Source organism: Myotis yumanensis, unplaced genomic scaffold (assembly GCF_028538775.1).
Source record: "Myotis yumanensis isolate MYYU_CA2020_CCGP unplaced genomic scaffold, mMyoYum1.0.hap1 SCAF_15, whole genome shotgun sequence".
In the NCBI taxonomy this organism is placed as follows: Eukaryota; Metazoa; Chordata; class Mammalia; order Chiroptera; family Vespertilionidae; genus Myotis; species Myotis yumanensis.
The window spans coordinates 41,196,976-41,224,560 of record NW_027223766.1 but is presented as its reverse complement, the minus strand read 5'-3'; the positions used below and the strand labels follow the sequence as shown (position 1 = coordinate 41,224,560).

Sequence of the window (27,585 nt, the reverse complement as noted above, 5' to 3'; positions counted from 1 at the left end):
GACTGCCACGTGGTGGTTCTGAGAACAGTTTCAAGAAGCTTTTTGCTTCATGTCACCTGTGAAGGCAACTCTAAGCTCCAGTCTCTTTCTAGAGGAAAACACAGTGAGTGAAGAGGCATCTTTTCACTATTCATGAATATCAACAACCAACGAGAATCGAAGACTATGACCAAGAAGAGCCCTGTGCATGTCCGGGTACGGGAATGGCAGTACTGACTAGGGCAGGGGTGGGCAACCTTTTTGTGAGTGTGTGCCAAAACCAGCAAAATCTCTGACTCAAAATTCTTCTGCGTGCCAACCCTAATTTTTTGAGAACATGTTACACCTACTTGATATCTCTTAAGGTGTATGTATGTGAAGAACCTTGAAGAAATAATAAAATTCATTCGAGCGACAAAAACACAGTATATGATGATGAAAAATACATTTATTTTTTAATGTATACATGTACACTGATAGTCTGACAGAAAACTTTATGACTCCGTTTGATATTATCAGTGGGACTTTTGCTGCTGCATCACTGATGACAGAGATTTTACATCAGGTGTATATTTCGTGACCTTCTGAGATATTCACGAGCTACTACTTTCATCTGTCAGGCTACTCCTATTACGAGGCTTAACAAAATTCATCCTTGAGAACAAAGATTCACAAGCGTATGTGGATGAAACCAAAAACACTGGTCAGATCTAGGAAGGCAGGGAGAGTTAAGGCAGAGGCATAGAAATTGCTCTTCCCCTCTCTCGTCAATCCATCTCTATGGTCTTTAAGATAACTGGTTATGTAAAATTATTTATTTATCTAAGATGCACCTACACTGAATTTATCTGAAAAATAAAAAGTCGATATTAAGAAAAAAATTGTAACTGGAAGATTATAAGAGAGGGGTTTCACGTGCCAGCAAAAGTTACTGGCGTGCCATGTTTGGCATGTGTGCCAGGGGTTGCCCACCCCTGGACTAGGGTCAGTGGGATTAATTAGAACATCTGCATGGAAGACTGGACTCTCAAACACTGATAGAGAAAAAGGGGGCAACCAGGCAAGAGGAGTGAGGTGGGCATTTTAAGGTGACAAGAAACAGCCCCTATATAAAGATTTGACAAGAAAAGCTACATCGTGGATGACTTGATAGGATTGTTCTAACTTCCTGACCTAGAAGGACAAAGAATACTTGCAATCTTTACCTTGAATGCAAGACTCAAAATAGAATCGTTAATGGCTTAATCACCAAGATTGGTTAGCGTGATAGAAGCCAATGTAGGTGGGACTCAGGAACTCAGAACGGGAAGTCAGAGGCTTCTGCCTTCTCCCTGATCAGTGGCAGATCTGCATATTGGTACATCTACAATTGTGCACACCCAGTTCTTGATTTTCCAGAATATGAGAGATTTCAAATAATGAAAACTCACTTGTGCCTCGTTTCATTGTAACCAATGAAATTTTATCATTGTTGCCCATCAAATTTATACCCAAGAATCAACCAAATAAAATAGTTTGAATTGCCTTCCCTGTTGTGTTTGTTGGGGCTTGTGATGTGGAATTCCAATCCTTTCCCTCTGACCTGTGTGTTTGTGAGCATTCCTGGAGGGTTGGAGGGGGATATTCCTAGCCTCTCTCCTCCCTTCTTCACTGACCGAGGGCAGAAGTAGTGTTTTCTTGAATCAGTGCTTTGGGGATAGGAGCCAGGCATGTGCTCATGTGCAGCCTCATCGCTTCCTCCTCTTTTTTTCTTTTTGGGGTACTAACTGCCTGCAGGAAGCATGAACTCTTATATGCTCTCAGCATATGCTTAGAGCAGGCTTAATCCCTGTAGAGTAGGAGACTTCTCTCTCTCTCTCTCTCTCTCTCTCTCTCTCTCTCTCTCTCTCTCCCCCTCTCTCTCTACCTCTCTTTCTGGTGATGGTGGTTATGGGTTATGTGTGTATGTGATATTTATCCCATTAAGTATGAATTCATTGATCATCATCTCCAGTATGACAGACATACTGGACTCCAGTGAAACAGAAATCAAGATTTTTCCCCAGCTACCCTCCTTCACTCAGTGCCATTGAATTTCTGCTATGGTATTTGGCAATATTAAATGCTTGGTTTGGGGAATATTTGTGTGCCTGGAACATAGTAGAAGCTTAATAATTATTTGTTGCGTGACTAAATGATGTAAAGTAATTTCTTAGAAATTTCTGATGTAATTTTGAACTTCACCTTTGATTCCTTTAGATTTAACACACAAGGTCAAGGGCTTTTGATTTTGGACCTGAATTCTATTGGACTTTAACTTTGAAGTTTTAATTTATAGACTTTACTTTCTCCGTGTGAAATTTATAATGGGAAAAAGTTTACATCAAATTGAAGGCATTGCTATATTGTTGGCTTTCATTAATATTTATCTTAATATTGTCATTTAATCTTCCTGCCAAATATCGGATCAGCCTATTGGAGAATGTGGCATGATTAGGAATGAATTTTCAGCTTTGGACAATTTAATTAATGCAACATCTCTGAAGTTAACATTGACATTCATTGTTTCCTCATTCATTTGTGTTATCTATTCCTAGGGATTCTGTGCTTATCCCTTTAAATCAGAGGTCACTTGCAAATTGGAGGGCTGAATAGTCCCCATCATGTATGTTTTTTTTTCTTGCATAATGTTTAAAATAATACAAAAGAAGATTTCTAGTTTTGTTTAAAGAGAGAGAGAGAGAGAGAGAGGGAGAGAGAAGTAGCAACACTGTGCTCCTCCCCCTGAGATTAGACCTGCAACCTCCTTTAGAAGGGACAGATGGTCTCCATTTTCCCACAGTCCACCTCCATGCATCTGATTGTCACCTGTCTGGCTTTGGGAGGCAATACGTCTTATAGATGTGAGCAATTGACTTCTGCTCTGAGCCTCTAGCCTTAGTGCACCCTCCTCTGGCCTTCTTTTGGCTGTTCTCCTCCTCATGGGTCTCCAAGAGCCAAGGGCACAGGTCTGCATCGAGCTTGCACTGACCTTTTCCTAAACTTAGACTACGTTTCTGGTGCCCAAGATTGTGAAATGTCCTGTCCAATGAGTTCTAGCCACTTCCAGGATCCGTGTGAGCCCTCATCTATCTGGGGTGACCCTTCCAAGGGCAGACACGCAGTGTTGCTACTGTTCTAGAAGGCTCTGAGTGTGTGAGTGTGTGTGTGTGTGTGTGTGTGTGTGTGTGTGTGTGTGAAGGTTGCAGGGGAGGGGGCCGAGGGGACAGGTGTAGAGGGTGGAATTTGAATTAGACAGTTCACATATATGGTAGGCCTCCCAAAGATGTCCACGTGGTACAGGAGTCTTAACAGAAATTATGAAGTTAAGGATTTTAGGATGAAAAGGTTATCCCAGACTATCTGGGTGGGACCAATGTAATCACAAGAGCTTTATAAGAGGGAGGCAGGAGGATCAGAGTCAGTAGTAGGAAATGTGATGCTGAAAACAAGAGGTTGGATCAATGAGAGAAAGGGGCCATGAGCCAAGGGACACAGGCAGCCTCTAGAACAGTGGTTGTCAACCTTCTGGCCCTTTAAATACAGTTCCTCATGTTGTGACCCAACCATAACATTACTTTCGTTGCTACTTCATAACTGTAACGTTGCTACTGTTATGAATCGTAATGTAAATATCTGATATGCAGGATGGTTTTAGGCGACCCCTGTGAAAGGGTCATTCCACCGCCAAAGGGGTCTCGACCCACAGGTTGAGAACCGCTGCTCTAGAAGCTAAAAAAGGCAAGGGAATGAATGAATCCTCTCCTTAGGGCCTCCAGAAGGAATGCAGTCCTGCTGAGACCTGGAGTTTACACTCTGACTTTCAGAATGGCAAGACAACAAGTGGGCATTGTTTTAAGCCACTAAGTTTGTGATGATTTGTTATAGCAGCTACAGGAAATGAAAACAACTTGCTTAGATGGGAGGCCTCCCGGGAGGAGCCAGGGATAGGAGGGCAAGAGAAGGTGAGGGGCTGCATGCTAGGGCTCCCATCTATGTGCTTGTTTGGGGCAGCTTCAAATATTAATTCATAACAACATAGGCTCAAAAGGTAGCGTCTCAATGAAAGACTTAAACCAAAGTTTACACAAACATTTTAATGTTTATATATCATGTCTGTGCAGTGGTCAAAAGGCCAGGGACTGTTAGCACAACAGTATTGAACACATTGCGCACCAGTAGTTTTATTGCTAGCTTTACCCAGTGGCCAGATACGTTTCTATTGAACCAGTACAAAAAAACATTCTACGAAGTATCATACTTTAAAAAGATATTAGCTTGTGAGAACATGTAATAATAAATAACTTCAAAATGCAATGGGTATTTAATTTTAAGGTACAACCTTTAACATTTATGTAAAACACTGTGTAATATGAAAACACGAGAATGCCCGTGATCTGCCCGCAATGTGTTAAGAAATCCACCCACTTAAATGTTAGTTACCAAGTGATTCAGGAGTGGGCCCCAAAGATGGTTTCATCAAATCACGATAGACCAGATGTAAGGAAGAACAGCATTTTACCGGGGCTCGATGCCATGCATCTCTTTTGATAAGCTTCAAACCGAACTTCCCTGTATCAGATTTCTTAAATATTTACTTGTGTCTTATGTTCCCAGGAAACAGACATCATAATATGTTATTCTACAGTTCAAAAACTGAGGAAATTAAAAACAGAAAATACCCCAGGCTGTTGGTATGGGCACACTGCTAATCCATCAGAATAAGGGAGGACCCATTAAACATCTTGATATTTTTCAACTCAGCCTCTGCCTTTCAACCCCTAATTCATATACTTAGAAAAAAATTTCCCCCTCAGAAACATGATTGGTTCAATGGTTTAGATCTATAGAACAATGACTCTCTGCCCAACTAGAAAACAGTGCTAAAACTGAGTGTTTTGGAGGACAGGGAGAAGAAATACCTAATAAGAAAATATTTTCCCACGGTTCCAATTTTACCCTGGGGGATTTTCTTACATTTTGAGTTGGTTGTACATATATATATATATATATGTGTATATATATATATATATATATATATATATATATATATATTTACCACAAGTCATTTTGTTCACATAAAGTTCATATGAAAAAAAAAACTAGAATCAAAATCACCAGCCAAGGGCACGAGCTGAGCTGTTGGACGCACATGAACTCAGCGGCCCAAGACCTGTGGTGACTGCTCTTCCAGGGGAGGCCATGTCACCATGGCTGCTGCTGACATTCATGGACTCTGCACAGAGGTCTTGACATAGTCTTGAAAATTCTAAAAAGTCAAAGACATGTGTAAAAGATCTCTCTCTCTTTCTCTCTCTCTCTCTCTACCTAGAGAAATAAGATTTTGTCCATGGATCTGCCTCTAAAGGGAGCTAAAGTAGAGAGGAGAAAATAAATAGGGAAAGCAGTAAGGTGATCTCCAAGGGACAATGCTCTCTGATCAAAAAGAAAAAAAAGAAGAGGGGAAAAAAAGTTTTCTTAAGTTATCTAAAGAACATCTGGTAGAAATTGACCCGAAAATGTAATTTCAAATGAGTGTTCTCTCCCATTTGGAAAGAAACCCAAACCTTATTATAAATATCCTAGCTGAGGTTTTGGAAAAACAGTAGATGATGAGACTGCATTTCATGTGCTTTGAGTGCAATTTAATTTTTGGGATTTTCCTAAATTCATCTCAGGAAAGGGTATCAATGGCATTCTTGGCCCATCTTGACAAAGAGCTTCTTGTCTTTTGGCTGGATCTATGCTCTTGGACGTATGGGCCACTCCCAGTCTTCTCAGAGCCTCCCAGTTCTTGTCCTCATTAGGAAAGGATGGAAATAGAAAGATCTATATTGAAATAGAAAGATCTGGAAAAATACAAAACCACATGGAAATTTTTCCTGATTGGCCTCTGTGCAGCTAACTTGGCTCCTAATATCCCGCCCCCCCTTCCCAAGCACAATGTGATGGTATTTGGACTCATCAACTTCTACAGAAGCCTAGCGCACTGCATGCAGGACCATCTGCAGGCCTTTGACTCAGCTGTGTGCCAGGGGAGATATTCCTACACAGATATATTTTAACCCTCTGGAATTCAGATTTTTTAAAAAATGTGACTGACCCTTACACATATGCGGGTTTGAATCAATCAGATCTGCATTATGATAAAGGCTGGAGCCATTCTCTTTCTTCATTAAGTGTGAAAAGATGCTGGAGAAAATCTAAATGCTTTCCTAACTCCTGTCTGATATTATTAAATCCATCTTTCATGCCAAAGCTGGATGTCATAGAGAAGCTAACCTGTTTACAGCAGGAAGTGTCCTGGAGAGTACCATCCCTTTGACCCTCGGGTGTATCCAATCAGTTCTCACACCATGAATGAGAATCCGAAAGTCAAAAAAGAGGAGGAAATGACTACGAAGTCTCTTACCTTTCATTTAATGCTGTTTCTTGGGGTCCCTCCAGTATTTCTCCCTACCACCCCCCATGTTTTCCTGCTACTTTTTCTTACTCCAGTTAATTGCTCTTTCTTTCCAGCCCTTTCCTCTGCTGTTTTTTTTTTTTTAAGCCAGCTCTTTCCATCTCCCTTTGGGCCTTTCCCTCCAAGGAAGGCTTAGATATTTCTGTACTTCATTCCAAACCAAATAAAGTGAACAATCCCCCATGCCTTAGAAGGGGATCCCCAGTATTCTCATTGAGAGGAAGGCTTTTTATTTTTTCCCAAGCTCTAAGATCCCTGGGTGAGGGACACAGATGACAGTGAAATGCGCAGGGCGCTGCCCCTGACCTTCACAGAGGTGTTCCTCAAAGCATGCGGGCACACCACGAGTGTTCCTAGAGACAAGTTTAGGTAGTGCACAATTATGGTGGACTTGGGTTGTGTATTGATTGAAATGTGCATTAGAAAAAATATGTAGCTGGCACACCAAATCTGCAATTTCACAGCTAGTACTGCTTCGAGTGAAAATATAAAGAGGGAGTGGTTTAAAGAAAGATATTAAGTAAAAAATAGTAGATAGAATGTGAATGTGGTAGAAATTAGGAAGATGGGTCATGAATGACTAACGCTTGGGAAACACCAACTTGATGGAAATGACTGGAACTAGGAAGAATGAATGGGACATGATGTCAGCTTCTGGCCATACTTGCAAAGCCCTGAACTTAGGGCCGAGGGTGGGAATGCAGCTGTTACACAGGCTGAGATTCACAATTTCACACCAGGGACCAAAATACGTAGAAATGCTTCTCAAGGAATAAATCAAATTCATATCCTGCTATGACCAAGGATAACCTTGCCATTGAATCTGCAGTTAGAAGCGCTCTGGTAAAACCCAGTTTAGAGGCTAAAAAGCCTCTAATTTGGGTGTGTCTGATACTTTCTCATGATTAGATTGGGATTCGGGATTTGGGGAAGAAGAATACCACCAGGTGAATAGCCCTTCTCATTGCATCGTATCAGGGGATAGATGCTCTCAGTTTGACTTCTCAGTAGTCATGTTAACCTTGATCCCTTGTTGAAGGCAGTGTCTGTAAGGTTGATCAACTAAAAAGTTCCTTTTTTTTTCATACTCTATTTGTTACACACATGTGAGTCCAGCCTACGCCCAAAGAAAAGTAAGCTTTATCTCCTGGATGAAGAACTGAAATGTGTAGTTAAAACTACATATTTGGGGAGTAATTAGTAATTATTTTGGGAGAGATGCTTTGAGATTATGCAAATATCTTTTTTTTTCTCCTTAAAGGTTGCCCACTAATCTTAGGATTCACCAGTGGATCTCATCTCCTCTGCAATAATTATTACTGTGATGTTCTAGTGGTGATATTCCATTGCCCTATTTCTTCTACATTTATAGTTTGCAAATCTTGTATAATATCTGCCCCTTCTCTCATCTTATTTGTTTACTGATTTATTTGTTCTATTAGTTACTTATATAAGTATGAACGCGTCAATATTTATTTCAGAATATCGGTTATAGCCTAATAATATCATTACTTATTTTTGGGGGCCCAAATTATTGCAACGTTGGCTATAGAAAACTTTCAGGTTGACCCCCATATCCTTTTGACATGCTCTATCCTTTAAAAACAGTGTTTTTAGTGCTTTCAAACTTTCTACCACTCAAGGTGCTCCAAATTCATCTTGTATTTTTCATGCCTCAGTTCTAGAATCAGTCATTCCTCCAAGAGTCCCTGATTTCTTTGCTAGGAGGATGGTATTTAGAAACAAAGATGTTGAAGCTGGGTATGTTCATTGATATCTGGTGTCATTGCTTCAAGGTTCTCTCAATGGACAGAGCTAGAAAATCTATGTATATATATGACCCCATGTATGCACACACATCTATATTAATTTCTGTATCTATTTATCTGCACATACATAAATGTGCATATATGTGTATAAACGAGTGACTATACATATGTGATATATACATATACATATGTATACTTATGTATCTGTATCTGTACACACACACGTATGAGAGTGTGTGTGTGTGTGTGTGTGTGTGTGTGTGTGTTTAAGTAGAAACATAAGTTTATACTAATATCCTTGGGCCTGCTTTTACTTTACTGGCCTAGTACTGATTGCCAGTATTATCTTAAAGGCTCCACCTTGCAATTAAAATCCTATATCAGTAACTCTTATGGGCTGGTGTCCAAGAAGATATGTTAAAGTCCCAACCCCCAGTATCTCAGAATGATCTTATTTGAAAATACAGTAGTTGAAGATGTACAATAATCAAGATGAGGTCATACTGGAGTAGGGTGGAGCCTTAATCCAATAAGACTGGTGTCCTTAAAAGAAGAGAAGACAGAAAAGGAAGATGGACGTGTGAAGACAGAAGTAGAGGTTGGAGTTATGCTGCCACAAACCAGGAATAACAGGGGCCACCAGAAGCTGGAAGAGACGAGGACTCTTCCCCAGAGCCTGCAGGACAGCATGGCCCTGTCACCCTCTTGGCTGCAGACTTCTAGCCCCAGAACTGGGAGCGAATAGCTTCCTGTTGTTTAAGGCTCCCCGTTACGATTCTGAACTTTGTCAAGGCAGCCCTAGGAACTCAACACAGCACCTATATATTTGACACTATTTTCTACTCTGTGTATATCTAATGATACACACATTATCCACTTCACTTCAAAGGCTACCTCAGTTATAACACACTTAAGACTGTCTCCATGTCTCCTAGACCTCTGTCCTTGGTAGCAAAGGCAATCACTTTAAAAAAAAAAAATGTTCTTAATGATTTTTTTTAGAGAGAGAGAGGAAGGGAGAGGGATAGAGAGATAGAAACATCAATGAGAGAGGGACATCACTGACAGGCTGCCTCCTACATGCCCCCCACTGGGGATTGAGCCCACAACCCAAGCCTGTGCCCTGACCGGGAATCAAACCAGCGACCTCTTGGTTCCTGGGTCAATGCTCAACCACTGAGCCACACAGGCTGGGAGAGCACTTCTTTTCTATTACATCCCTACCATTTGGTGCAGTGCCAGATACAGAGGAGGTGCTCACTAATGTTCACTGACTTGAATACCTTCAGGCTTCCTCTGTCAACCCCTTAGACGAGACAAAAGGATCTCCCTTCTAATACATTTATTCATTTATTTATTTATTTATTTATTGCCTCAAGTCTGTTGGGTAAAGTCCTCCCTCCTTCCCTTACTCTTTGCCTCTCTCCCTCCCTTTCTTCCTTTCTTCCCTCCTCCCTCCAAACCACCCTCCCCCGAACCAATATTCACTCACTGGACACATACTACATGCATAGCATAGTTCTAGAAACTAGAGAATTAGCAGTAAACAAAAGGCACAAAAATCCTTGTATCTAGGAGCTTACATTCTAATGGGGAAGAGAAGTCTAGAATCTTCCATTGCAAATTGCCAATGTCTAAATGATAAGTAAGTGGTGGTACGGGATGATAGGATGCACTTTGGGAATGGTTTCCAGGGTGGTTTTTTTGTTTGTCTGCTTGGCTAGCTGTGGTCTTGGGGCCTCCTGCCCAACAACCAAAGGCCCCAGCTGAACAGCTGTACTTTTCTTATTCAATTTTTAAATTCCTCTCCCCTTCCTGCGAGGAAGAGTGAAGGGGAGAGAGGGGTAAGGCAGGGGGGTGGGGGGGGGGGGTGAGGGCGGGGGCGGGAGAGACAAATGAGCCAGGAAAAAAAGTAGAAAGGAAGGAATGGGAATAATGATTCTCCCACAGCATACTTAAAAGTTAGTCCTTCCTGGGCCATGTCAGGGTAAGTACCTTGCCTTTGCTGATAGCTTCATTATTATTACGTCATTCAGTTGGCAACATAACTGCATCATTGTAATGGCTAGCCAGTACTCAGAGGGTGACCTGCCAGGAAGTGGTCCAGACACCACTTGACCCCAGTTTCTCCTCACCATGGTTTTTCCTCCCACAGGTGAAAAGCCGGGTGCTCACAGAGGCAGGCATTTGCTCCAAGTCCCACAGTTAGTAAATAACAGAGTCCAGACACAGCTGTTCTTGGTGTGGACCTCAAAGCCCTGCCCTTCCCCCTGTTTTCAGGGAATCCCCTTCCCCGAAAGGAGGCCCCAGCTGGCTGGGGCTGCCCAGCCTGTATAGCCTTCAGACAGGATTTCCTCCCACAGCAACAGACCTTCTTGCTGACCCTGTCCCTTTTATCACTTCACTGTGAGTATCTTTTCTCGACCCCTGACCCCAGTGGTCTGTATCCCCTGGTTACGAGGGTAAACAGATATATGAGTGATATCTGCTGGATTCCCAGTGGCCCAAGTCTCTCTATCTTTCCTAGCACCTCTCAGCCTTTTCATTCTCTCCTCATTATTTAAGCCAGCATGGCGCAATTTTCCAAAACATGCAATTAGCAAGGGCACAGAAGGGACTGGGTCCATAATTAATTAGTGACCCGGGACACAACAAAGCAAAAGCAAAGCCAAGGATGTGAAAAGACCAGAAAACGGACCCTGCAGGAGGAAGATGTGCACATTCTAGGACCTTCCTCGGGAGGGACAAAGAACCCAACACTCCGCTGACGAATCCAAATCCCCAAAGCTTCTCCACAGTCTTGGGGTTGAGGGGACATCAATCATGGGTGGCGGTCGCAAGCGGAACATCTCCCGCCCCACGAGGAATGGCTGCCTCTGTTCTAGTGGTGAACCCATCCTTCCCCATTGCTTTCATGTGGGGAACACTGGCCTCTCTGTCCCTCCATGATTCTTCGAGCCTTTTAGAGTCAGTCTTTCCTGCAAGATGGCCCCAGCCCCTGGGATTTCTTGCTTTTCATGAAAGCAGAAGTCAAGTTAGCACACCAGGATTTAAGAGACTGACCTAGGGTGACTGTGGAGGCAGAGAGGGGAGACGGTAGAACACCAGGATTCCCAGAGGCACAGCTACGATTCCAAGGTGGAGAAGCTAGGAGGGCTTGGGTAGAAGTCCATCCAATCAAATTCACCCGCAACATCAACTTGTTCTCCAACGCCCGTGGTGAAGTGTAGATGGCAGGGGAGCGTGGGCACTGTGATGAGTGGAAGTGTTGCCTTGTCATTAGGAGGAAATAGAAATGACGTTCGCTTTTGGTTACTAGGGTCTCTAGTCACTGCCCGAAAGGCCAGAGCCAGCAAAACGAGAAGCCTGGCGAGTATGACAGCAGGTTCCCACATCGCATGGGGGTGACATACCCACCATCACATACTTGCCAGGGTGAAAATTAGAGCCCTAGATAGAGCAAGAGAGTTGAAGGACTCTTTCACTGCATTTCCTTACCTACAGCCCAATTTCCTTTTGGTTCTTGGTTGGACGAATGCCAGCTCTCAGGGCTGATCTCTATACTTAAGGGAACATGACTAAACCCACCCACCACACCACAGTCTAAGCACTCTGCTTATTCCCATGGCAATGGATATAAGCAATGGCAGATGAAAAGGAAAGGAAAATGAAGGTACCCACCAGGACATTTCTAAGACACACTCATTGCTACTGCTGCTCAAAAGAGTAAATGCTATGATGCATGTTGCTAAGCGATGTTGCATTTCCAGCCCTTCATAACTCCATTAGCAACACAGGATGGGATGCACTCCACTGGGAGAATCATGAGATGCTTTCTTATTTCTGTGAATAATCAGCCTCGGCAACCACGGCTTCCAACATGGAGCAGAAGTGATTATCCTGTGTGCCCCGGCGGGGATGCGGATTAGAACTCAGCGGTGAATGTCCCGTGGGAAGTCTGTGGGCTCTCTGCTAACCCACTCCCCCACAGCTCCCTCAAGCCTTAAAAAATAAATGAATTCATAAGTAAGCACACATTCTTTCCATGAAATGTCTCCTCCCCAACCTTGCATTTGTCTATGTAGCAAGTGCTAGAAAACTGTGAATTTTAAATACACTTCAACATTTGGAGTAAAATGATTCTACGCATGTTTATCTTCCTGATCCAAAGATAACCCTGGTTTGGGGGATCTTGTGTGAGGGTGGCTGCTCTGCAGGCCGGTCCCAGATCCCACACTGATGACAACAATCCTTTGGTTTATAGACACTAGAAGTTGCTCAGATTTAGCTGCCAACTAATGGCTTCTTGCTTCTTTTTCCCAGCATTCCCTGGTTACCCCAAATTCTCAGTTGCCAAGAATTCACGGTATCCAGTATTCCCCACTAACTCAGTATTTCCAAGCTACTAAGTAAGTATTACGCATAAGTAATTTGCAATAAATAAATAACCTTTTCAGCAGGATTCTACCCATGGAACTCCGGAACTTTTCAACTCTTCAGATAAGCAATGCTGTATATCAGTCAGAGCATAGAGTCTGGATGGAGTCAGACTCCATAGGTGAATCTCAATAACACTATTTCCCATTGAGGTGACTTGGGGCAAATGAATGTCTCGGTGCCTCTGCGTCTCACCTGCTGTTGCAATGGTTAAATAAGTTGAGGTATGTAACGTGCTTAGCACAGTGACTCCTTCTGGCACCTTCTGGCTCTGGGGCAGAGCTGTACAAGTATTTGCCAGAGTCTTCAACCACCTCTCCTTTCAATTAAAATAAGCAAACACCTCGGTTTATGAAGGGAGAAACAGCCAACTCCAGAATGCACCCCTAGGATCTGTATGCACTGCTTTTATATTTCAGAGGGAGCCCCTGATCTAATGAAGCTAGAAATAGCCAAATTTCGAATTCCTATAACATCAAACTGTTACTAATTATGGTTCTGGTCATATGCCATATGTTTCCCAGAAATAACAAATGTTCCATGGAAAAGTAAGTGGCTAATAAGGGTAGGAAAAACATATATAGTAAATGTCCTTGTTTTTCTTGGCTGCTAACTTTCATACAATGAAATATGCAATGAAAAAATATGACCATTCAACTGCAGCTACTTCTACCCTTCAGAAAGACGCTCGAAGCACTGAAACGTAGGGAGCTGTGTTCCAATAGCATTGTCAAGTAATTTCTTTTGAATCTGCCACATTTTAAACTTCAAAAAATGTTACTTGGGTCTCAGGTGTTTTTCCCCCCAGTAGATATTACAGTGGTAGATGTTAAACTAACTCCATGTGATTCTCATTTTCAGAAACACAATTTTGGACTGCTTAAGAGTGACAATGTATCCCCTTGAGTTGCATTAAAAAAATTTCATTTCAGGTTTAAATATAGCCTTTTTGTGTGGGTTGCTTTTTTTTTTTTTTTCCTACTAGGAACACATTCTCTGAGACCATTTCTCAATATTGCTATTTAACCGGCTCCATGTTTTAGATTTTTAAAAATTCCCCTTTATATCACTTAAATGTGATTGAAGTGAATTTTTGCAACTATCTAGTGAAAGAAAATTAATTATTGATCAAGTGAGCTTCATTTATAAAGGCCATACCAACAGTAGGAGGCTGAAGGTACGTTTTCTTTCAGTACATTTTATACTCAAGAGCATGTATTTCAAGAATACATCAGTCTGATATTCATTTCTATTTCCTGATGCCGATAAGGCATGATGATCCTGTAGGCGCTCAAAAGAGATCAAGGTCTGATCCAAGCTACTTTGGAGACAGCGCTACCCTCTGTAGTGTGATGGTACTACATGTAATCAGTGTGCTGACGATGGCACAGGCAATGCCAGGTGCTGGGATTATAGTGATGAAAACAGCAGACCTAGATCCTGTCCTCATGGAGCTGAGAGTCTGGTTAGTGTGATCTGTGGACCAGCACTGCCCCATGAACTACACCTTATCAGACTGCAACAGGATAAGTACAGATATTTCAAGTAATTGGTTTGACACAGTTACAGCAGTTGGGCATTGTTGCAACACCCAGTGTGTGACTAAGTGGAATGTGTGGTCAAGTGGACACACCTCGCCTCACTGAATGATTGCCAAACTTGCAAAATGAATTTCCCATGGCGGGAACTCAGCACTGGTCATGGGCAGGAGGACAAATATTGGTCTGTGATGAATTGAAACTTTTTTTTTTAAAAAATCTACTCCTTCCAATACATAGTTTGGGAAGCTTTTGTATCCACTCATCTACTGATGGGCACTTGGGTTGCTGCCAAATCTTAGCTACTGTAAATAACACCACAATGAACATAGGGGTGCATATATTCTGCACATATTCTAAAATTGGAACAATACAGAGAAGAAGTGATTTTTAAGGGTGGATTGGAATGGAAGGGGTAGAGATAACAGCATGAGAAGAAGTATGAAGGCGAAGGAGTGCGGGGATGTCCTGGGCCACCTGGTTCATTGCAGTTGGAGTGTGATATGGGGATGGGGCAAATGGAAGCAAGGAGATCAGTTTGAAAAGGTCAGTTGCAGCCAGTTAGTAGAGGGCTTCGAATGCCGTGGAAGAGAATTAGAACTTCATTTACAATTGGAAGTTACCAAATATTCCTGAATGTGACAGTGACGCGAAAGAAAGCTCTATTTGACCAAACACTATTGGTCTCATTCGTATACTGGTCTCTATAGGCATCACTTGAGGCAGGATGTCTTTAGGTGAAGTAAATAATAATAGTAAAAATGAACTTTTAAAAAGTTATTATAATGGTGTCATACAGTATAGTCATATGTCTAAGTAAACTTGTATAATCTTAAGTCTGCCCGGGCTCCACAGCATAGCAAATGCCACTTGAAAAGGTCCAATCCTGGGTGGTGACAGCGATTTGGAAATGTCATTTCTTAGCTTAACAGTGACGGGAGGACACACATTCTTCCTGTTTTCAGAGACTCTGGTTAAACCACAGAGATTACGGAACATTAAAGTAACATACCATTACAGAAACTTACACTACAATGTCAAGTACCATCACCAAAGGACACAGGAGTGGCATTTTTTTCTCTCTCTGTTGTTCTTAGCTCCCTATAAACTAGACTTGAACTCATTCAATGTGCTTCATTTTAAGTTCCTGTGTGTTATCTAAAGGCTATTAATTCTTGCAACTGACTGACTTGGAGTGTTTGGCAGCATTAAGATTCCCATAAATGCACCTTTAAAAAAATAGAGAAGCTACTAAGTAAGTTTTCAATTTTGAGGGTAAAATTTAATGTAATTTTAACAAATAAAAGAAGGCTCTACACTGGTCTGCTCTCTCCCCCGCAGGGGGAAAAATATTACCACGTTACTATTGCACACATTTGCTCCATAAAAATCCAATTACTCAGTCTTCTAATTCTGGTTTCATACTTTTTGAAATTGTGATGTAAGAACTAGAGAGTTATAAAGATACCATCCTATGAAGCTGAAAGCTGTGCGTTTAGAATTGGCCGTGCTTGCAATGCTATGACTATAGTGCGAAGCTAAAACACGGTGTTGTGAGTCACTCGCTGATCGTGATGTGCTAAAGCAGTGGCTCTCCACGGACAGTGACTGTGCCTCTCCCAGGAAACAGGGGACAATGCTTAGAGATGGATGTGGGGGTACTGCTGGCACTGACCCTTCTGCACTGCATAGGACATTTTTAAAAGGCTATTTTGATGGTGTCATACAGTAGTCACCCTCACACCAGAAGGATCTGGTCCAACGGGTTGCAGTTGAGAAACCCTGTACTCAAGAGTCACACTAACACATTCCCATCATTCCTCTAGGCATATATGAAAACAACGTTGATTCATATAATCTGAACATCAGGAACAAGGAAGTTCCTGGAAGGAACCCTCGTGCACTGCTGGTGGGAATGCAGACTGGTGCAGCCACTGTGGAGAACGGTATGGAGTTTCCTCAAAACACTAAAAATGGAACTCCCATTTGACCCAGTGATCCCACTTCTAGGACTATATCCCAAGAAACCAGAAACACCAATCAGAAAGGATCTATGCCTCCTTTTGATACAATGAACTACCCCCCGCCCCCGATTTTTGCAAGTGAGACCTGAAGGTGACCCTCACAGGAGCCCTGGTTTAACCCCATCCGTGGAAGTGCTTTATGTACAGATATGCAAACACGGTCATCATGGCATCTTCAAGCAGAGCTTCAGAAAAGACAGGCATGACTGGAGACTCAAACAAGGTTCCAGACATGTCTTATCTGCTGAGTTGTAAGTCATGATGATTTTAAGATGCACCATCAATTAAAGAACAGCTTTTGAGAACGTGGCAAGGAAATACTTCCACTTAAATGTGTCCCTTGATTGTAAAATGCGAACATTATTTTTAGAGACCGTAGATATGCAAAATGTGTAAAGTATATTAAGTGTATGAGAAGATATACTGAGCTCTTTTTGTAAAAAATGGGAAGACTGAAACACTATCCCTTAGACCAGTGATGGCGAACCTTTTGAGCTCGGCGTGTCAGCATTTTGAAAAACACTAACTTAACTCTGGTGCCATGTCACATATAGAAATTTTTTGATATTTGCAACCATAGTAAAACAAAGATTTATATTTTTGATATTTATTTTATATATTTAAATGCCATTTAACAAAGAAAAATCAACCAAAAAAATGAGTTCGCGTGTCACCTCTGACACGCGTGTCATAGGTTCGCCATCACTGCCTTAGATCCTGCTCAATCAGTGTTGATCTTAGTTATTTTCACTTGCTTTTACATTGTCCCCTCAACCTTCCGCCACCGCGCCAGGAAGAGGTGGTAAGATGAAGGGTCGGTTAGCGGTACCACCACTAGATCCTCAGCAACAAGAACAGATACCAATCTCGTAGGTTGCCTCTAATTTCCTCTCCTAGGATTTCTCCAAGGCCTTTGACTGCAAACTGATACTGTGAAGAACATCTGTGCTGAGCATGGTCCTCGCACTGCTAGAGAATATAACTTCACATAACTACATGCTTAGATGCAATGCATATTTAAAATTATTTTTTAAATTCCACCTAATAACCAACCGATACCACTTACGCATCAACAAAAGCGTGCCAGCTATACATTTGCTTATTGCATATTATCTGCTTGCTCCACTGGAAGTGAAGATCCATGCCAACAAGGATTTTATCTGTGTTTAAATGAGTGAGTGAATGAATGAATGAATGAATGAAATCTTCTCCCAAATAGCAGAGTCATTATACAATTGCAGATGTCTTTTATTTCACACGTGTGACAGGAGGCAACAGGACTCACTGCATGTTATTAACTACACATGTTCACTCAGTCATTCTCTACCGAGCCTCTCATGCCTGCCCCGGCCACCTTCCCAGCTTCCCTCACGTCATGTCCCCAATGCTCCCCACTGAACTGGCCATGGTTCAGTTCCCAGCACGCTCCACGCTCTCTTCTGTCTCAGAGCCTCTGCCCAGCGCACTCCCCTCCACCCCAGCCCTCCAGCTTCCTTCAGGAAGGCTTCCCTGATCACCACCCCACTAGGTACAGTGCCTGTATTTTATAGTTTCATAGTTTCTCGTGTTTGGTTAGGTTTTCATCATAGTACTTACCGCATTTGTAAAATATAATTTGTGTAGTTATTTGACTAATGTCTCTTCCCACCTCATACCACTCAACTGTAGGCAGAAGCTATGCCTGCCTCATTTCCCATTAATATCCCCTCATCTAGCACCATGCCTGTCAGATAGCAAGCACTCAACCAATATTTATTGAATGAATAAATGAATTATTTTTCTAGGACTATAATCTGCTACCAAATATATGAGTCCACGTTCTACTGTATCATTCTTCTTTGGACTCAAGTTGGGGGCTTAATTGATACTTTTTGGTTCAGAGAAATCATCATTCTCTGAAGTCTATAACATTAAAAGAGCTTGTTGCAAAATTACTGAAAAATCAACTGCTTTTTATTCTTTTTCTACATACTAATAAAAAAGTAATGTGCTTCCTCCCCCCAGCCCCACCCCCCACTTAATTGATTAGCTGTGTGGGCATTAAGAATATAACTGAGTGGAAAATGGTGGTCAGGAAATCAATTGCTTGGATAATGAGTATTTGTTTCTATGTCTGCATTTGAAAACATCTGGAAGCGTATTTTAATTACCCTCTAGATATTTGGTGTCTTGTGCTCTCAGCCTCTGAAATAATCTCTTCCCATTACTGTCCCCCGCATGAAAGATACTCTGTTGACAAAATAGGTGTTTTTGATAGAGGGGATTTTATGGGACATTGAAAAAGGGTAGTGAATTTGGGGGCCAAGAGGATTCAGATAGTATTCTCTTCAAGAGGAGGAGTAAGGAAGAGGTCTTTAGTGCAGAGACTGCAGAAAAATAGGATTCCATGTAATATCATGTAACTAAGAAGCTAGTCACACAGGAAGCCTTGGGGAAGAGTATGGAATTCTTGGGGATCCAGACAAAAGGGTGCTAGCCTAAAGGAGCTAAAGAAAGACAACTAAACCACCGGAAATCAGAAATAATTGTAAACCTGAAACTTATTTATGTACTTCACTTTAAAATAGTTTCGTTGCATATATCTTCCCTGCCGGTTGTTATCAGGATCTCTGTCACTGGCCCATTTTTATGCGAGTGTATGGAACTCTTAAACAGGGTTCCTGAACTCCCCGGAAGTGGGGGCAGGGTTTGCTAACCTAGGCCACCCTCTTGGAGAGCCCCGAGAGGAAGGTTAGCCTCCTTAAAGAGGTCCCCTGCCCGCTGCCTTGTTCACTATCACGGGCCAGCAGTAGCCCAAAGGGGAGTGACTCATTCACTGCCTGGAGCTTTGCTGTCCATTTCTCATCCCAACTGTCCTCCTGTGGGCCTGGCAGATGCCTCAAATCTGCAGCACGAACTCCTGCAGCCTCTCCTTGTTCCACATACAACAGGGATAAAGGAGAGCTTATATTTGGGGCTCACTCGAGAAGGGGGTCTCCAGTGACGAATCCCCTGTCCCTGAGATCACAGGCACAGAGGAGAGACCTGGATGCTTGAGGAGCAGCAGCAAGGCCCAGAGGCCCAGAGCAGACACTGATTCTCTCCACCTCCAGGCCCAGGAAAGGTTCTTACGTTGAACTATACTCAGGCTTTACTGCCTCCAGGCATTTTCTTATAATTCTTTAGTGTGATGTTAGAAAGATCCAAGGAATTAATGCAATGGCTACTATCATATCCACTGGTAGGGTTGCGCTATCCATACGTAGTTCAACCGGAGAATTATGACAAGAAGAAACGGCCGCTCAAGCTGCCTGATCCCTACCAACTTGATGTACAATTCTCTCTTGGCTTCCAGGAGACATGCTTTTGGAGTTGAGACTTACTTCTCAATGTCACGAGGAGAGAGAAAACAACAAAAGTTTAGATTTTGCTTAGCATAACTTCAGATATTTCTTTACTGTCCCATAGATCTCATGAAGAGGACAGGCCTACCAAATTTGGAATAAAGACTTTGTACTTTCGCCGAAACCGGTTTGGCTCAGTGGATAGAGCGTCGGCCTGCGGACTGAGGGGTTCCGGGTTCGATTCCGGTCAAGGGCATGTACCTGGGTTGCGGGCACATCCCCAGTGGGGGGTGTGCAGGAGGCAGCTGATGGATGTTTCTCTCTTATCGATGTTTCTAACTCTCTATCTCTCTCCCTTCCTCTCTGTAAAAAATCAATAAAATATATTTAAAAAAAAAAAAGACTTTGTACTTTCACTTTCTGGTGTCCTTCAGACCAGCCATGTTGCTCCCCTAATCTATAATAATAAAAGTGTAACATACTAATTAGATTGGACAGCTGGACGACCTTCCGGACGTCCTTCCAGACATCCTTTTGGACGACCGTCCAGATGAAGCCAGGGCTGCGAGGGCCGAGCCCCTTGCTCGAATTTCGTGCATGAGGCCTCTAGTACTTAATAAACCAGGAGCTTGATGGGGATAAAGGAAGTGGGCTGAGTTAAGTACTTGTACATTTCATTTCACATCTACTTCTCTCCCTCCCCTATAATAGCAGTAAAATACAAAATGAGGTTTGGTTCTTGCCCGCATTTATTTTATTTTTGTCATTTGCTCCTCATATAAAACTATTTGGCCAAGTAAATATTCGATTACTATCCATGCCTCATTTACAAACAGCCACAAAACATGTCACCAGGGCCTAAGCCATACTACCTTGCTTACATATCTTGGCTGGTTCCGATCTGCGGCCACAAGCATATTTTGAAAAAATATCCACAAAATTCATCTACCAGATTTCCCTCTCTGAAAAGCCAATTTCCTAAATATTCAATGAGTTGGCTTCTGAGACCCACATCCACACATTAGGAAAGTAATAATGTTCTTGTCTTAACAGGAAATTCACTATTGTGGTTACTGCTTTCCTAATTGTACCAGAGTAGAATTTCAGAAGAACCTTTTCTGAATGAGAAAACATCCCACCTGCTCGCCGCCCAGGATCCTCTTACATGCCCCAGGCCCAGTGAGCACCCTGGGAAAGTAAGGAGGGGCCCATGCATATTGCCTTTTTTTCCAGGAAGCAAGACAGGTTTTTACTTCATTACCAGCTATCCTGTTTTGTTTCTAAGTAGATTTCTTACACTTAAATAATGTTTCTATTTAACCAGAGTCACCATAGAAGAGAACTGAATTTTTTTTAAAAAATTAGAATGGGTACATAGTTTTCTTTCCAGTAACATAAATTTATCAAGAGTTAAAAATGGAAATGTGTACCTCATGATGAAGCTTTAACAACACACATAAGCTAGCATTTTCCTTTTACCAAATACCAAAACATATAAACACACAGCAACCCGACTAGGACACAATAACTGCATTCTGAATCTTAATCAGCACAATGGAAACTCAGGCCTTGGGAGAGGTTAAAAAAGTCACTCACAGTACGCAGCCGCGCAGAGCCTGGGTCCCGGAGCCTCCTGGGTTCACGGCTGAGCCTATGACCAGCAGCTCTGTGGCCCTGCAACCGAGACCGCGCATAATTAACGAATATTTCACTTGAAGGTTTGACCGTTCGGTAAAGCAGTTTATGTAAGGCTGTTGCTTTTAATTCCTCTGAAGTTGCTTTGCCAACAGGAAACAGGAAACACACCTACAAGAACACTGACATATTTCAGCCTAATTGGTCTTTGTGGCTCAAAGTACTCAGAGTGAGTCTTGTATCACAGGGGGTGGGAGGTACAGTCCCCCAAAGAGTAGGATTCATGTCCTAGCATTTCACAGTCTAAAGCCTTTGGATAGATGCTATTTAGGCAACTTTTAATGGGGAGAAACAGGCACTCTTAGTAACTTTCAGGCCTATGGCTTTAATCCTGGAAGGACTATAAACTTTAGAACAAATTCATGTGTATATACACATATGTATGTGATAAATATGTGACTATATAAGTAATATGTTATTTTTAGCATATACATTATTAAAATAATAAATAACATGTTAAAATCATATATATATATATCCCTACAATACAGATAGAAACTATCCTTCAGTCATCTTTTTGATGTAAATAACAGAAAACCCAACTCAAACTCACTCATACAAATAAATAACAAAAAAAATATTTTGTTTCCTTGAACTGTGGAGGGGCGGGGGCGGGGGAAACAGATGGAGGATTAGTTTTGGGAAACCAGAGTTCATCCTATCATTTGAGTCTCTGCCATTCTCTGGGCACAGGTGTTCTCTGTAGATTGACTCGAACCTCTGGCTGCCTTCCCCTCATGGTACAAAACCAACAGCAGCAGCAGTTGAAGACCACGCATCCATCTTCCAAGGGGACAGGGTGAGCATGCTGGCTGCCCCAGTTCTGACTGAGGTCACTCAGACTGCCCATTGCCGAGCCAGTCACCATACTTGGCTGAATGACTTTAAATTAAGTAAGGTCATTCCCGGGAAGTGAGGGGAGAATCATTCCAAAGAAAAATCACATGGAAAGACATTCCAGATCCTGTGAGGAAGGGAAAAGGGGGGAGGGGAGACTGGGGAGAAAATCAACAAATGTCCACAACAACAATGTTCGGCAAGAATCGGAATCTGAAGATTGGTGTTTGGGGGTATGTATCCAGGAAAACACTAGCTCTGGGGTTATTTGAAGGTGTCTGAAAGAGAATGAATGAGCTGAGGTTCAAGAGATATTGGTTAGCCAAGTCTTTACATTTAGTCAAACTTCCTATTAACACTGGATTTGCGCCCTCTTGGAAAACAGTTCAGAACACTTCCACACTGTTTATGAAATATATTTCGAAGTGTATAAAGTGCCCTTGCATTTGACCTTCCATTTTGTTATCCGCCACCACTGAAGATCTATTTACAGCAATTCCTTTTACCCAGTACAGCATGTCTGGCTATCAAGAAAAAATGACCAGGCATACCAAAAGGCGAAAAACACAATTTGAAGAGACAGAGCAAGCATAGAACCATACATGGCAGGGAAGCTGGAATTAAAAGACAACAGAACTCCCATGAAGGCTAGAGTAATTTACTGAGCCAAAAATCAATGAGGAGTCACAGCCAAAAATCAATTCCAGAGGGATTAAGGACTTAGTTGTGAAAAGCAAAATGTTAAAACTTGAAGAAGAAAATATGAAACATCTTTTTTGACCTCCAAATGGGAAAGGAATTCTTAAGGCACAGAAGTGTTCATCATAAAAGGGAAGACCAATAAATTTTCCTACTGTAATATTAAGATCTGCTACAAACATGCAATAAAGAGAACAAAAGGTATGCCAATATCTGAGACAGGTTTGCAACATGCAAAATCAACAAGAGAGCAGTATTCAGATTTTATAAAGAAATGTTACAAATCATTAAGAAAAAGACAACACGATAGAAAAATGAGCAACAGATGTGACCCACTGTCCAGAGGAGAAAAATATAAATGGTGGGTGAGCATATGAAAATATGAACAACCACATTTGTAATCAGGAAAGTGGATGTTAAATTGATAGTGGGAGGAGTATAAATTGATGTAAACACTTGGGAACAATTTAACCTTATTTTATGAATCTTACCAAGTTGAATGTTCCCGTATCCTCCAATTGAACAAATCCACTCCAAACCTCTATTCTCTAGAGAAACCCTTGTATATTTGCACTGGGGGATATGCACAAAGTGTTTATAACAGCTTTATTCAAAACAGCAAGAAGCTATATTGAGCACAAATGTCCACCAACAGGAGAGCCAATAAATTGAGTCATAGGCATACAATAAAATATTAGACAACAGGGGAAATCAATACATCACAGCTGCATGCAACAACTTAGGTGAACCTTAGGAAAATAATGAATGAAAAAAAGCAAGTATCAGGTAATTACATACAAATGATAACATTTTTTAATACATAAAGCTCAAGAACAGCAAAAGCTAAGAATAGTTTTGTTTCCGTAAACCCACATGTAAGACATTTTTTTACAGTTCTACAATCATTTCATCACATATGAAGATTCGTGTAGCCACCGCTATAATCAAGACACAGAACTGTTCCTCACCACACAAAACTCCTTCCTGCTACTATTTTATGGTCACACCCATCCTCTCTGCCCTCACCCCTTATACCTAGAAACCACTATACTGTTCTCCATCTTTACAATTTTGTCATTTCTAGAATGTTTATCAATTAAACCATACCTGTTGGAGACCAGGTGTAAGCTGACATGGTCCTTGCACCTGAAGGGGCTAGCAAGGCTGAGACCCTTACCCACACAGTTTTCCCAGACTTGTTTGGATGGCGGTTATCAGTAGAATGAGAGCAACCTTTGTAGAATGAGAACAGCCTTTCATGGCTTACCAAGAAGTCTGTAACTATTTACTGAGATTTGCTGTACGGAGAATTTGTCCTTCTGCTCTGTCCCTCCCTTAGAGATTAAGAGGAACAACGTATACATTCCTCTTGACAGACCTCCTATTCAGTGTCTTGTGTATAAAAAGCATTGTGTGGTTAATAAACTTGCTGCAGTTCCTCGACTGAGCTGTAGTCCTCCCGATCCCGCTCTCCTGTCTTTCTTTCTTTTCTCAATTCCCACCTCCCTACCTCAGCCCGGCTCAACCTGTCAGGCTGGCCCTGACACATACCACATATGAACTTTTGATATTGGTGGGGGTTCTTTTGTGTTTTTTGTTTTGCTTTGTTTTTACTCAGCATAATGCTCTTGAGATCCATCAGAGTTGTTTCGTCCATCAATTTTATTGAATAGTATTCCATGGTTTGAATGTACCACAGTTTGTTTGACCACTTATTGTAGGACATTTTAGTTGTTTGGGGACTACCCTATCTAATAAAAGGGTAATATGCAAATGAACCATCATTCCGTCACAACATGGTGGCACCCAGTTCTCTCAGTCCCGCCAGAGTCCATCAGTCCTGGGGGGGCGGCCGCTGAGAGCGGGCGGCGTGAGCGGCCTGGCAGAATGTTTGCTTTGTTGCTATGGCGACAAGGCAAGCGTTCCACTGTGGCCACAGAGGGCCTCTGGGCAGCAGGCATGGAGTGGCCGTGGGGAGGAACGCTTGCGTCGTTGCCCCGGCGATTAGGCAAGCATTCCACGCCCGGCCGCGGATGGGCCTCTGGGCCACAGAGAGCCTCTAGGCAGCAGGTGCGGAGTGGCCAGGCCCTGCAGGGAGCTACTGGCACACAGATTCATGCACAGAGCTACTAGTCTATATATATAAAAGCCAGCCAAGTGTCTGACCGTTCGACTGCACTGACGTGCGCTGACCACCAGGGGCAGATGCTCCAACTGGTAGGTTAGCTTGCTGCTGGGGTCTGGCCAATTGGGACTGGGTGAGATGGGCCGGACTTGCCCTGGAGCCAACCTCCCACCACCACCACCACCCCTGGCCTCTATAATTTCCTTTCAATGTGCATGAATCTGTGCACCAGGCCTCTAGTTACAAATAAAGCTTCAAGGAGAAATTGAATATTGGCTTTTGTGGAGATGTAGTTTTTTATTTCTCTAGGATAAATCATAGGAGAGTGATTGCTGAGCCATATTTTAAAAATTGCCTAATTATTGCCCAGAGTAGCTGTACCATTTTAACCAGCAATGCATGAGATATTCTGTTTTTCTGCATTCTTGTCAGCATATGGCATTATTGCTATTTTCAATTTTAGTTGTTCTAGTGGGTATGTAGAGATAGAGATAGCTCATCGCGATCTTCATTTGCATCTTCCTAATAGCTTGTGGTGTTAAATGTCTTTTCATGTGCTTATTTGACAGCTATATCCATTTCAGTAGAATGTCTCTTTTAATTATTTTGCTTATTCTCAAATAGAATTGTTTCTTTTTTAACTGTTGAGTTTTAGGTTCTTTACACAGTGTAGCTATAAGTCCTTTGTCAGGTATGTGTTTTGCAAATATTTTCCATCAGTCTATAACTTATCTTTTCATCCTCTTCACAGAGTCCTTCGTAGAGCAAATATTTTTAATTTGGATCAAGTCTGATTGATTTATTTTTTCTTTTAGAGGTCATGCCTTGGTATTATGTTTTAAGAACTCTTCATGCAGCCACGGGTCCTGAATATTTTCTCCTTTGTTTTCTCCTCAAAGTTTTATGTTTTATATCTAAATTTACAATCCATTTGGAGTTGTATAAGGTGTTTTTTGTTTGATTTTGCCTATGGTTACCCAATTATTTCAGCACCATTTTCTGGAGGAAAAAAAAGTCTTTCCTCCATTGACTTGCTTTTAGATAGTTGCCAAAAATCAGTTGACTAACTTATATGCGGCTGTTTCCAGTTTCTCTATTTTGTTCCATTGATCTTTGTATCTATCCCTCTGCTAATTCCACACAGTCTTGATTATTGTAGCCTCATAATATATCTTGAAATCAGGTAGAATGATTCCTCCCAGTTTTTCTTCTTTTTAACAATTGTGTTAGATATTCTAGCTTCTTCCCTTTTCATATAAATTTTTACAATAATCTTGTCTAGAACTACAAAATTCTTTGCTGGAATTTTTTTTAATAATTACATTAAACCTGAATATCAATTTGGGGAGAATTGAGGTCTTTACTATGTTGAATCTTCCAATTTATTAACATAGTATGTCTTTCCATTTATTTAGATCTTCTTTGATTCCTTTCATAGGCATTTTATTGTTTTCAACACACAGATCTGTATATGTTTTGTTAGATTTACACATAAGTATTTCATATTTTGTGCAATTATAAGTGATACCATATATATATATTAATATATTTTTATTGATTTCAGAGAGGAAGGGAAAGGGAGAGAGAGAGAAACATCAATGATGAGAGAGAATCATTGATCAAATGCCTCCTGCATGCCCTGCACTGTGGATCTAGCCCGCTACCTGTGCATGTGCCATTGGCCGGAATGAAACCTGGGACCCTTCAGTCTGCAGGTTGATGCTCTATCCACTGAGCCAAACTGGCTAGGACCGTATTTCAATATCCACGTATACATTGCTAGTATATAGAAATACATAGATTTTTCTATGTTCATTTTATATTTTGCAACCTAGCTGAACTCACCTATCAGTTCTAGGAAAGTGTTTTGTTTTGTTTTGTTTTTGTAAATTCCATTGGATTTTTCTATTAGACCATCATGTCACTGTAAAGAAGAGCAGTTTTATTTCTTCCTTTCTGATCTGAATGCCTTCTATTTTCTCTTTTTACTTTATTGCACTATGTAGAATTTCTAGTACTCTGCTGAGTACAAGTGGTGAGAGAGGACAGCCTTGCCTTGCTCCTGATCTTATGAGAAAAGGATTCACTTTTTCGCTCTAAAGTATGTTGACAGATGCACGTGTTTTGTATGTATTCTTTATCAATTTTAGGAAGTTTCTCTCTATTTCTATTTTTCTGAGAGTTTTTTTTTTTTTTTTTTACCATGAATGAGTGTTGAATTTTTTCAAATGATTTTTCTGATTTAATTAGTGCGATTGCAATTTTTTAGTCTTGTTTATATGGTGGATTACACTGATTGCTTTTCATATTGAATGAGCTTTGAATCGCTAGAATAAAGCCCATTTTGTTATGGTACATAGTTATTTGTATGTATTGCTGAATGTTTTGTTAAGAAATTTTGCATCTCTCTTCACAAGAGTCATTAGTCTCTAGTTATCTCATGTTGAACTGTCTTTTTCTCGTTTTGGTGTCAGAATAGCTTTATAAAATGAATTGGGAAGTGTTCCATCCTCTTCTATTTTCTGGGAGAGATTTATAAGGTTAATGTTAATTCTTCTTTAAATATTTGGTAGAATTTTCCAGTGAAACTCTCTGGGCCTGCAATTTTCTCTTTGGAGAAATTCTAAATTATTAATTCAATTTCTTTAGTTATAAGGCTACCCCCCAAAAATCTATTT

General features: G+C 41.4%; 1 protein-coding gene across 2 annotated transcripts in view; it reads right to left on the bottom strand.

Annotated features, from left to right (window-relative positions):
* NCALD (neurocalcin delta) overlaps positions 1-27,585 on the bottom strand; it is a 316,714-nt gene that overhangs the window by 109,893 nt on the left and 179,236 nt on the right. For both annotated transcript variants that reach the window (XM_070392674.1, XM_070392671.1), the window contains exon 4: positions 21,148-21,225. The gene's annotated coding sequence lies outside the window, so the exon portion shown is untranslated. The remainder of the gene's footprint in view (positions 1-21,147; positions 21,226-27,585) is intronic.